We start from the raw sequence: 11,785 nt of genomic DNA on the forward strand, positions 1-11,785 counted from the left end.
ATATCCCTAAATCTGACATTTGTATTTACCGAGCATTGCAATATAGGGCTCAAATGAATGGTATTTGGAAGTAGAGCACGATATTGATACTCATTTACGGGACCACGTTTTTGGGTTTCACACTACATCATTAACCCACTAACCACCACCCTGGGTGCCTTCCCACTCCCAAAATCCCCATGAGAATATCGGGCTCAAATAAAGACTTTTAAGAAAGGCCCTAAACCCTCCGAGCGCATTTTTAGACCAATTAAGATGATATAGACTCATTAAGATCGAAACTCAAATGGATAGACTGCAGTGAAATAAGACATCTTTAAACTTGGTGTTGGAAATTGAAGACGAAGACCACCTGGAAAAAACTTCAGCCATGGAATAAAATATTCGGTCTCCGCTATTCAGGTTCCAAATTAAGTACACTTAGGCTCCCTAATAAATCAATCTCTCGAATGAATGGATGAATGATAAAAGAATCTCCAAGCCAGTAAGATCCGTAAAATATCACCCTTCGTTGGTTTAAGCAAATAGTGAAGACTGCATTGCACATCACGAGTTGTGGAATCGCCTCCTAGGTAATGATTAAAGAGGCATGGCTTTGGAAGAGCAGATGCCCAAGAGAATTCCCTCAAAAACACCAGCTTTGACTCGTTTTGGCAATTCGAGATTTCATTGGGATTATCTCATCTCTAAACTTAATAACCCTGAGTACTAGAGGTTTATCAATCATAACCAACTGGTAGTCAAATGTATGAGTCAATGATAGGAAATCCGAATCTTGGGAACCCACCACTATGGATTCTGCTAGAAACTTCTACAAACTAATGATCTTCGCCCTAGCGGGCAAAGAATTTGAAAATGAAAAAAACTCGGCTGAGCCCGGCCGGGATTCGAAATTGGACATGCGGTGAGGGCATCAATACAACTTCCAACAGATGCACAGAAACATGTGTACCATGGAAGTAGTGTAATTGTTGCAGAAAAAAAAATCTGTCATTACACGAAAACACATGCATTGGGAAAAAGTACAGCTAATAGACAGGGTTGTCGAGCGTGGTTTATGTGGTATTTGCATCATAGAGGCGTTTTCGCAATAAATACGATTCAAATACAACATACCAATGCACGACCCTTGAAGCCATCGCATCTAATATGGTTGAACAGTCTTCTAACCAAAAACGAAACGCGTCCCATAGTGAGTGGTGTGTTGCGATATATGGCTTTCCTTTTCCATTTGCATAGAATATCTCCGATCATTGAGCTCGTCTCGAATGAGAAACAAACAAAAAAATGTGAAGTTCAATGATCTTCGCCCTAGAAAGCAAAGAACTTGAAAATTAACAAACTAAATTTAGTTGGAAGCCACCGTAGTGCAGAGGTAAGCATATCCGCATATGGCGCTGAACGCCTGGGTTCGAATCCTAGCGGGACCATCAACAAAATTTTTCAGCGGTGGTTTTCCCCTCCTAATGCTGGGAACATTTGTGAGGTACTATGCCGTGTAAAACTTCACTCCAAAGAGGTGTCGCACTGCGGCACGCCGTTCGGACACGGCTATAAAAAGGAGGCCCCTTGTCATTGAGCTTAAACTTGAGTCGGACTGCACTCATTAATATGTGAGAAGTTTGCCCCTATTGCCCCTAGTTTTGCCCCTATGGAATGTTCATGGGCCGAAATTTGCCTTTGCAAATTTAGTTGAAGGGCATCATTTTATTCTACCTAACAAACTTCTGTCAAGCCAGAAAAAAATTAAAGCTTTTAGGAACCGAACAAGGGTAATCGAGAGACCGGTTTATATGGGAGCTATATCAGGTTATAGACCGATTCGGATCGTACTTAGCACAGTTGTTGGAAGTCGAAACAGAACATCGCATGCTCAATTTCAGTCAAATCGGATGAAAATTGAGGCTCCCAGGGGCTCAAGAAGTCAAATCGAGAGTTCGGTATATATGGAAGCTATATCAGGCTATAGACCGATTCGGACCGTAATTGGCACAGTTGTTGAAAGTCATAACAGAACATTATGTGCAAAATTTCAGCCAAATCGGATGAAATTTGAGGCTCCCAGGGGTTCAAGAAGTCAAATCGGGAGATCGTTTTATATGGGAGCAATATCAGGTAATAGACTGATTTGGACCGTACGTGCCACGGTTGCTAAAAGTCATAACAGAACTCTATGTGCAAAATTTCAACCAAATTGGACAAAAATTGCGGCTTGTAAGGGCTCAAGAAGTCAAATCGGGAGATCGGTTTATATGGAAGCTATATCAGGTTATAGGCCGATTCGGACCGTACTTGATACAGTTGTTGAAAGTCATAACCGAACACTATGTGCAAAATTTCAACCAAATCGGACAAAAATTGCGGCTTGTAAGGGCTCAAGAAGTCAAATCGGGAGATCGGTTTATATGGGAGCTATTTCAGGTTATAGGCCGATTTAGACCGTACTTGGCACGGTTGCTAAAAGTCACAATAGAACACTATGTGCAAAATTTCAGCCAAATCGGACAAAAATTGCGGCTTGTAAGGGCTCAAGAAGTCAAATCGGGAGATCGGTTTATATGGAAGCTATATCAGGTTATAGGCCGATTCGGACCGTACTTGATACAGTTGTTGAAAGTCATAACCGAACACTATGTGCATGGGAGCTTTATCGAGTTATATACCGATTTGGACCGTAATTGGCATAGTTGTTGAAAATCATAACAGAACACCACATGCAAAATTTCAGCCACATCAGACAAAAATTGCGGGGTTCCAGGGGCTCAAGAAATCAATTCGGAAGATCGGTTTATATGGGAACTATATCAAGTTTTAGACCGATTTGGACCGCACTGGGCGCAGTGGTTAGAAGTCATAACAGAACACCATGTAGAAAATTTCTGCCGAATCGGACAAAATTTGTGGGTTCCAGGAGTTCAAAAAGTCAAATCGGGAGATAGGTTTATATGAGAGCTGCATCCAAATCTGAACCGAAATGGTTCCATCGACCTACATCCAGCGTTACCGTTGGAAATTTTCAAATAGTGGCACAAAAAGTGTAATTTTAAAAAAAAGTGGCATTTTGTTCTTTAAAAAGTGGCACATTTTTTTCGTTTTTATTAAAAAAAAAAAAAAAAAAAACAAACAAACAAAAAAGCTACGAGAGAGCTAGTAACGATGGAATCATCATCATCGGAGGGCTACGATGAATCCAACACCGTTCCTTTGAATTTGTTAAGGATGGAAGATGCTGCCATGGGATTGAGCGGGTCTAGCTGGTTAAACAAGTGACGCACAGTGGGATTAGAAAAAAATAGTGTAAATTAGTATGACAATTGTGAACGCATACAGATATCTTTAATGACAACAAAGTGTTCGTAGCCGCCACGTGACCTAATAGAAAGCTCCCTTAGCCCTACATCAGTGGTCGTAGCAATTTATATAGCCACAATATCCAAAAGCATTAGATGGTTAGGTATCTTTGTCAGCAAAACAAGTGGACTGTTGTATACGGTGATGGTATGTAAAGCAGTTTTGGTCCTATGCCGCCTTCGAAATGCATGTTGATACTCGGTAAATGGAAATTTTCCCTCACGCGTCTTGGCTACTGATGAGAAATGGGAGATCGGTCTGTACGACTCCCTCTTGCTCGTGTCCTTTTCAAGTTTTAGTAGCGGGATCAGACTGCCCATCTTCCAAACATCGGGTACTATAATAGTGTTCAGATAGGCTGAGGACAGTTGTAAGGTAATCGACTCCAGGCAGATCCAGATTCTTCAGCATCAGTGTAGAGATTCTGTTTGGAGTTAGCGCCTTGCGCGACTTGGCGCCACGAATGACATTTGTCGCTTCGTGCATGGTTGTTGTTTTTGTAGCAGTGTGTTGTACACTGAAAGACTCCATCGGGCCAATGCGGTACGTACAACCGGCTGTCATGGGATTGCACGGTTATTTGTGATGGCTTTCCAGCAGCATGGAGATCACAGATATACGAATGGCTCCCCTTCTAGCCTTTTCACTCTCGGGTCAATAAATTGACGTTTATCGAAGGAAAATACCTCATAAGTATCGCCAAATCAGATGGAAGTCGTTCGCGTACTTTTGCTTTGGCTCTTACTCTCCTGCTAATTTTTACTGGGAAAATACGCAAACAGACCTATTTATGTGTGATTTGTTGGACGACAAACAATGGGTGATCGCTACATAGTTGTATTTTTGAACAAGTGGCACAAACAGATGGAAAAGTGGCGCAAAAATGTTAAAAGTATGGCATTTAGTATTGAAATTATAAAGTGGCACACAAATGGCATCGCCCAAAATAGTGTCAATTTTGATACTAAAGTGGCACAACGGTAACGCTGCCTACATCGGTATTAAGTATCTGTGCAAAATTTCAAGCGGCTAGCCTTACGCGTTCGACCGCTATCGCGATTTCGGCAGATGGACGGACGGACATGGCTACGGACCTTATGGGGTTATGACTAGGTTAGTATACCCCCATCCTATGGTGGTGGGTATAAAAATTGCATGAGAGTTCCATATGAAATGCTTGTAAAACAACTTGGCGCCCACTTTTGATTCTTGATTTCTTTGCTTTAGACTCTTGAGCTTTCTTTTGTCATCGACTGTAGAAAACATGTGTATATCTTGACGATGACAAACACTTAAAAAAAAAATACTATGGCCATTACTCTTTTCTCAACATAATCTACGCTTTGACATACTAAACATCTTTTAAGCTCTATGTAACATGAATTCTAAACGAGAGATATAACAAGCGAGAGTGAGAGAGAGAGAGAGAGAGAGAGAAAATTGTATTGTATAGTATTGTTAGTAAAACAACAATTGTTGTAATGCGTTCTCTCCCTCTCTGTTATTTGTTCGGTAAACACTTTCACATTTAAATAACACCAGCTGCTATTGTTGATGTAACCGTTGTTTGGGTTATCAATAGAAGGCATCCATTGATATGTGTGTGTGTGTGGGTGTGTGTGTCTTCTGTTGTGTATGGCGTTTTACAGCAGCTAATCATTAACATCTCTGGGATGATAACATTACCGACTGTCTTTTGGCTCTTTTGTGGGAGTATATGCTTGAAGAGAGGTATGTTGAGCAAATGTTGATGATGCTGTGTGCTCTCTCTATGTGTTTATGCTGATGGGTGGCAGGCACAGCATACTGGCACTCACGCCTCATATCCCATTGTAGTTGGTTTTATGCGTGCTTTAGCCTGTATTACACTTCATGACAACAGTGGGTGGATATGAAATTCCTCTACTACTACTACTACCACCACTATTGCTTGTGATGCTGCTGTTGAGTCTTCTTTCTCGTTTTGTTACTCTCTGTTGGGTGGCTACAGCATCTGCAGCAGCCGCCAACAGTGCCTACACACATCTGTCTCTCTGGTGTTGGACATAAAAAAGCTTTAGAGGACAATTCAGTTCAATCGCCAACCTTCATAGGGAACTGTTGTACCTAAAAAATTCGTGGAAAATTTTATTAGAAATCATACCACAAGCAAAGTCAAAAAAAAAAAAAGTTTTGTTAATGTTAAATATGGGCAAAAGAAGCCAAAAAATGTGATTACTAAAATTGTTGAGAAAAATTAAAAAAAAAATAAATTTTTAATGGAGCAACTTGTTAAAAATTTAAAGAAAATTCCCAAAAAAAAAAATTTAAGAAAAATGAATAGGCCTAAGTGAATATCTGTCAAAATTTAAACCCTTGAAATTGCAAAATGTTTACAAGCCCTCCAACGAAAGGAGGAAGCAAACCAGAAAAAAATTCAGCGCAAATTTTTGGGTGTGTGCCTATCCCCAGTGTGTGTGTATGTGTAATGAAACAAGAAGAAGATGATGATAGCAAGAAGCAAAGAAAAAATATGCTACGAAGTTTTCTTGGGCATTTTTACGACGACGTCAGTCTCTCTTTCTCTTAAAGCCCACCAACAAACCAAGCAAGCCAGCCAGCCAGCCAGCCAGCCAAGAATGAAAGAAGAGTGTTTAAATCCTTTACGTTTCAAGGGAAATGCTTAAAATTCAAGTGGCATTTTTCATATATTGTGTGCATGTGTGCAGTTTCGCATGTTCGTTAAGAAAGCGGTCTATTTACCAAGGAAACAAAAAAAAAAAAACAAACCGAATAACAATAATAAGAAAAAAAAAAACGAAATGAATGAATGAAATAGAATGCACAAAGAAAAAAAGAAACTGAAAATTTTGTGTCATTAAGTTTGACACGTGCTATAGCAGCGCTTTTGCTGTTGTTTTCCTACTGCTGACATTTCCTAGTTTTTGTGCACCACCCGAGAAACAAACAAAGCCAACAATAGCTGGCAAAGAATATCATTTATCCACGTTCTACAAACATTTCATTTATATCCCATGAAATGCATGATGCATTTTATTCCTACTCAAAATATTCGGTTGTACAGTATGAATGCTAATGGGTTTTTTTTTCGTTGTGGGAGTTTTGGTTTTTAGCTTGCCAAAATAATGCCAAAAAGGTCATAAATCAATTACTGGATTGTGGGATTATGCTCAGGGCACATAAAATGTTCTAAAATAGTTTAATTGAAAACAAAAAAAAAATTGTGTTAAGTTCGGCCGGGTCAACTAGGCTGTGCCACGCTTTAAATTGGATTTTTATACCCACCACCATAGGATGGGGGTATACTAATCTAGTAATACCTGTCTGTCTATAATCTGATATAGCTCCCATATAAACCGATCCCCCAATTTGACTTCTTGAGCCTCTGGAAGACCCAATTTTTTTCCGATTTGGTTGAAGTTTTGCACATAGTTTTCTGTTATGACTTCCAAGAACTGTACCAAATACGGTCTGTAAACCGGTCTCTCGGTCATCCATGTTCGATTCCTAAAGCTTAAATTTTTGCTGGTTTGATAGAAGTTTGGTATGTAGAATAAAATTATGCCCTTCAACTAAATTTATGTTGTATAAATTTTTAGCGAGAATCCATGGTGGTGAGTTGCCAAGATTCAGTCCGGCCGAAAATAGCACGCTTTTATTTGTTTTTATACCCTCCACCATAGGATAAGGGGATTAAAAATTTCTTCATTCTGTTTGTAACACCTCGAAATATGCGTCTGAGACCCCATAAAGTCATGTCATTTTAAGTCGATCTAGCCATGTCCGTCCGTCTGTCTGTCCGTCCTTCTGTCCGCCCGTCCGTCTGTCTGTCGAAAGCACGCAAACTTTCGAAGGAGTAAAGCCAGCTGCTTGAAATTTTGCACAAATACTTTTTATTAGTGTAGGTCGGTTAGGATTTTAAATGGGCCAAATAGGTCCATGTTTTGATATAGCTGCCATATAAATCGATCTTGGGTCTTGACTTCTGGAGCCTCTAGAGGGCGCAATTCTTATTCGATTTTATCGAAATTTTGCACGCAGTGTTTTGTTAGCACCTCCAACAACTACGTTAAGTATGGTTGACATCGGTCCACGTTTTGATATAGCTGCCTTATAAACCGATCTTGGGTCTTGACTTCTTGAGCCTCTAGGGGGCGCAATTCTCATCCGATTTGACTGAAATTTTGCACGTAGTGTGTTGGTATCACTTCCAATAATTGTGTTTAGTATGATTCAAATCGGTTCATAATCTGGTATAGCTGTCATATAAACCGATCTGGGGTCTTGACTTCTTTAGCCTCTAGAGGGCGCAATTCTCATCCAATTTAACTAAAATTTAGCATGAGGCATTTTTCTATGACTTCCAACAACTACGCTAAGTATGGTTTAAATCGGTCCATAAGTTGATATAGCTGCCATATAAACCGATCTGGGGTCTTGATTTCTTGGCCCTCTATAGGGCGCAAACCTCGTCCGATTTGACATAAATTTTGCACCTAGTATTTTGGTATCACTTCCAATAACTGTGTTTAGTATGATTCAAATCGGTTCATAATTTGGTATAGCTGTCATATAAACCGATCTGGGGTCTTGACTTCTCTAGCCTCTAGAGGGCGCATTTCTCATCCGATTTAACTAAAATTTTGCATGAGGTGTTTTTCTATGACTTTCAACAACTACGCTAAGTATGGTTTAAATCGGTCCATAACTTGATATAGCTGCCATATAAACCGATCTGGGGCCTTGACTTCTTGAGCCTCTAGAGGGCGCAAATCTCGTCCGATTTGACGGAAATCTTGCACGTAGTGTGTTGGTATCACTTCCAAAAACTGTGTTAAGAATAGTTAAAATCAGTCCATAACTTGATATAGCTGCCATATAAACCGATCTGGGGGTCTTGACTTCTTGAGCCTCTAGAGGGCGCAATTCTTATCCGATTTGACTGAAATTTCGCATGAGCTGTTTTTCTATGACTTCCAACAACTGCGCTAAGTATGGCGCAAATCAATACATAACCTGATATAGCTGCCATATAAACCGATCTGGGGTCTTGACTTGTTGAGTCTCTAGAGGGCGCAAATCTCGTCCGATTTGACAGAAATTTTGCACGTAGTGTTTTGGTATCACTTCCAACAACTGTGTTTAGTATGATTCAAATCGGTTCATAATCTGGTATAGCTGTCATATAAACCGATCTGGGATCTTGACTTCTTGAGACGCTGGAGGTCGCAAATCTCATGCGATTTGACTGAAATTTTGCACGTAGTGTGTTGGTATCACTTCCAAAAACTGTGTTAAGAATAGTTAAAATCAGTCCATAACTTGATATAGCTGCCATATAAACCGATCTGGGGGTCTTGACTTCTTGAGCCTCTAGAGGGCGCAATTCTTATCCGATTTGACTGAAATTTCGCATGAGCTGTTTTTCATGACTTCCAACAACTGCGCTAAGTATGGCGCAAATCAATACATAACCTGATATAGCTGCCATATAAACCGATCTAGGGTCTTGACTTGTTGAGTCTCTAGAGGGCGCAAATCTCGTCCGATTTGACAGAAATTTTGCACGTAGTGTTTTGGTATCACTTCCAACAACTGTGTTTAGTATGATTCAAATCGGTTCATAATTTGGTATAGCTGTCATATAAACCGATCTTGGATCTTGACTTCTTGAGACGCTGGAGGTCGCAAATCTCATGCGATTTGGCTGAAATTTCGCAGGAGCTGTTTTGTTATCACTTCCAACAACTGTGCTAAGTATGGTACAAATCGGTACATAACCTGATACAGCTGCCATATAAACCGATCTGCGATCTTGATTTCTTGAGCCTCTAGAGGGCGCAATTCTCATCCGATTTGGAAGAAATTTTGTACAACGGCTTCTCTGATGACCTTCAACCTGTCTAATATGGTCGGAATCGATCAATAGCTTGATACAGCTCCCATATAAACCGATCTCCCGATTTTGCTTCTTGAGCCCCTACAAGGCGCAATTCTTATCCGAATGAACTGAAATATTACACAATGACTTCTACAATGTTCAGCATTCATTTATGCTCCAAATCGGACTATAACTTGATATAGCTCCAATAGCATAACAGTTCTAGCCGAACCGGGGACGCTGCGCCTTCTTAAACTCTCCAGTATCTGTTTAGTGTGGGGACACTTTGCCCTGATTGCGGATATCGAATTCGTGCCATTGTAGCCTATGACGCTGAACACGTTCGAATTCTGGCGAGATCATCGACATTTGCAAGGTACAATGCCATGCTTTTTATTTTAAGGGGAGGGTCGGCATCTCAGATACTCCACTTAGATATGGATATTAAATTCGTGCTGCACTTCCAAATCCCTTTAATTTGAGTCCCATATTGCCATGGCCAGTAAATATGAACCGTTTGGATGGTGTTTTGGGGCTGGGGCTGGTGTGGCCTCCTGCTGGGTACTTGAACCCAAATTTTAGTACCATGTTCGTTTTCTGGTCTCTTTCATTTGATACCCTTGTTATGCCCATTGGACCACTTTCGGATATGGGCGCCGTTTTTAAGGTAAGGGGGAGGGTCCGCCTCCATCCGATATCTAAAAATTATATAGCCTATGTTTCCTTCTCGACATACGTACAGAAACGTACTGAATAGCATTCATTTGAGTCCCATTTTGTCAAGATCGTCAAATAACCCATTTTAAAGAGTTTTGGGGCTGGGGCGGCACCCCAGGTACTTGGACCCTACCTTTATTATGAAATTCGTACTCTACTCTTAAATACCTTTCATTTGAATCACATTTTGTCCCGATCGGTCTACTTTCATTTTTGGGTAGTACTTTTGTGGGTCCGCCCCCCTCCCGATATCAAAGAAGTATATAGCCTAAGTTTCCTTCCAGACCAACCTACACGTTTCGTTTTCGAGTCTATATGGAACAAACAAACAGACACAAATTGAATTTTATATATAAAATCCTTTGTTTGCCTAAAAAGATATACTGCGCATAGAGCTCGACAAATGCGTTCCATGGTGGAGGGTATATAAGATTCGGGCCGGCCGAACTTAGCACGCTCTTACTTGTTTTAACTTGCTTATGGATATATTGTTGTTGTTGTTCTTATATGTTGACATACAAAGAGTGCCTTTCAACAACAAATTTGTACTTTGCGTCGTTGAGATTCAAAATAAATTGTTGCAGACAAATTAACAAGTTTCGTAGTTGTTTCTTCGACCCAAGTTGTTGTTTTTAAAAATTATTTTCATCTGTGTGAGATCGAGTGCGAGGCCCTATTGCCAGCGTCACAGACTTGCATTGACGGAACACTAGCATAAAGCGATAAAGTAACATAAGGTAACTACCTTACCGTTTTGGTTGTTTCTGCCCTGATGGCCAGTTTGCTATCCGTAAAGATGTTCACACTCGACAACCTCACCCATTCCGTAATCGCCTACAGGACCGTATTGGGGCCGATATGGCCCTTTTGCATTACCCGATGATCTGCATCAATTAGATGTATCTCCAGGCTGAATCTTGGGAACCCACCACCATGAATTCTGCTAAAATATGGGAGCTATATCTGGTTATAGACCAAATTGGAGCGTACTTAACGCAGTTGTTGAGAGTCATAACAGAACAGCATGTGCAAAATTTCAGCCAAATCGGATAAAAATTGAGGCTTCCTGAGGCTCAGGAAGTCAAATAGGGAGATAGGTTTATATGGGAACTATGTCAGGTTATAGACCGATTTGGGCCGTACTTGGCTCCGTTGTTGGGAGACATAACAAAACCCTATGCGCAAAATTTCAGCCAAGTCGGTTAAAAATTGCGGCTTCCAGGGGCTCAGGAAGTCAAATCGGGAGATAGGTTTATATGGGAGCTATATCGGGTTATAGACCTATTTGGACCGTACTTGGCTCCGTTGTTGGGAGTCATAACAGAATCCTATGCACGAAATTTCAGCCAAGTCGGTTAAAAATTGCGGCTTCCAGGGGCTCAGGAAGTCAAATCGGGAGATAGGTTTATATGGGAGCTATATCGGGTTATAGACCTATTTGGACCGTACTTTGCTCCGTTGTTGGGTGTCATAACAGAACCCTATGAGCAAAATTTCAGCGAAATCGGACTAAAATTGCGGCTTCCAGGGGCTAAGAAAGTTGAATCGGGAGATCGGTTTATATGGGAACTATATCAGGTTATAGACCGATTTGGGCCGTATTTGGCTCCGTTAGTGGGAGTTATAACAGAACACCGCAGGCAAAATTTCAGCCATTTCGGATGAAAATTGCGGTTTCCGGGGGCTAAGAAAGTTGAATCGGGAGATCGGTTTATATGGGAGCTATATCAGGTTATAGACCGATTTGAACCATACTTGGCTCCGTTGTTGGGAGCCATAACAGAACACCATATGTAAAATTTCAGCCAAATCGGATGAAAATTGCGGCTTCCAAGG

General features: G+C 40.7%; 1 protein-coding gene across 1 annotated transcript in view; it reads left to right on the top strand.

Moving 5' to 3' along the window:
• The first annotated feature begins 5,440 nt into the window (after nt 1-5,440).
• Nucleotides 5,441-11,785, top strand: part of LOC106092331 (filaggrin) — a 199,333-nt gene continuing 192,988 nt past the window's right edge. Inside the window, exon 1 of the mRNA XM_059368991.1 lies at nt 5,441-5,784. The gene's annotated coding sequence lies outside the window, so the exon portion shown is untranslated. The remainder of the gene's footprint in view (nt 5,785-11,785) is intronic.

Source organism: Stomoxys calcitrans, chromosome 1 (assembly GCF_963082655.1).
Source record: "Stomoxys calcitrans chromosome 1, idStoCalc2.1, whole genome shotgun sequence".
NCBI lineage: Eukaryota > Metazoa > Arthropoda > Insecta > Diptera > Muscidae > Stomoxys > Stomoxys calcitrans.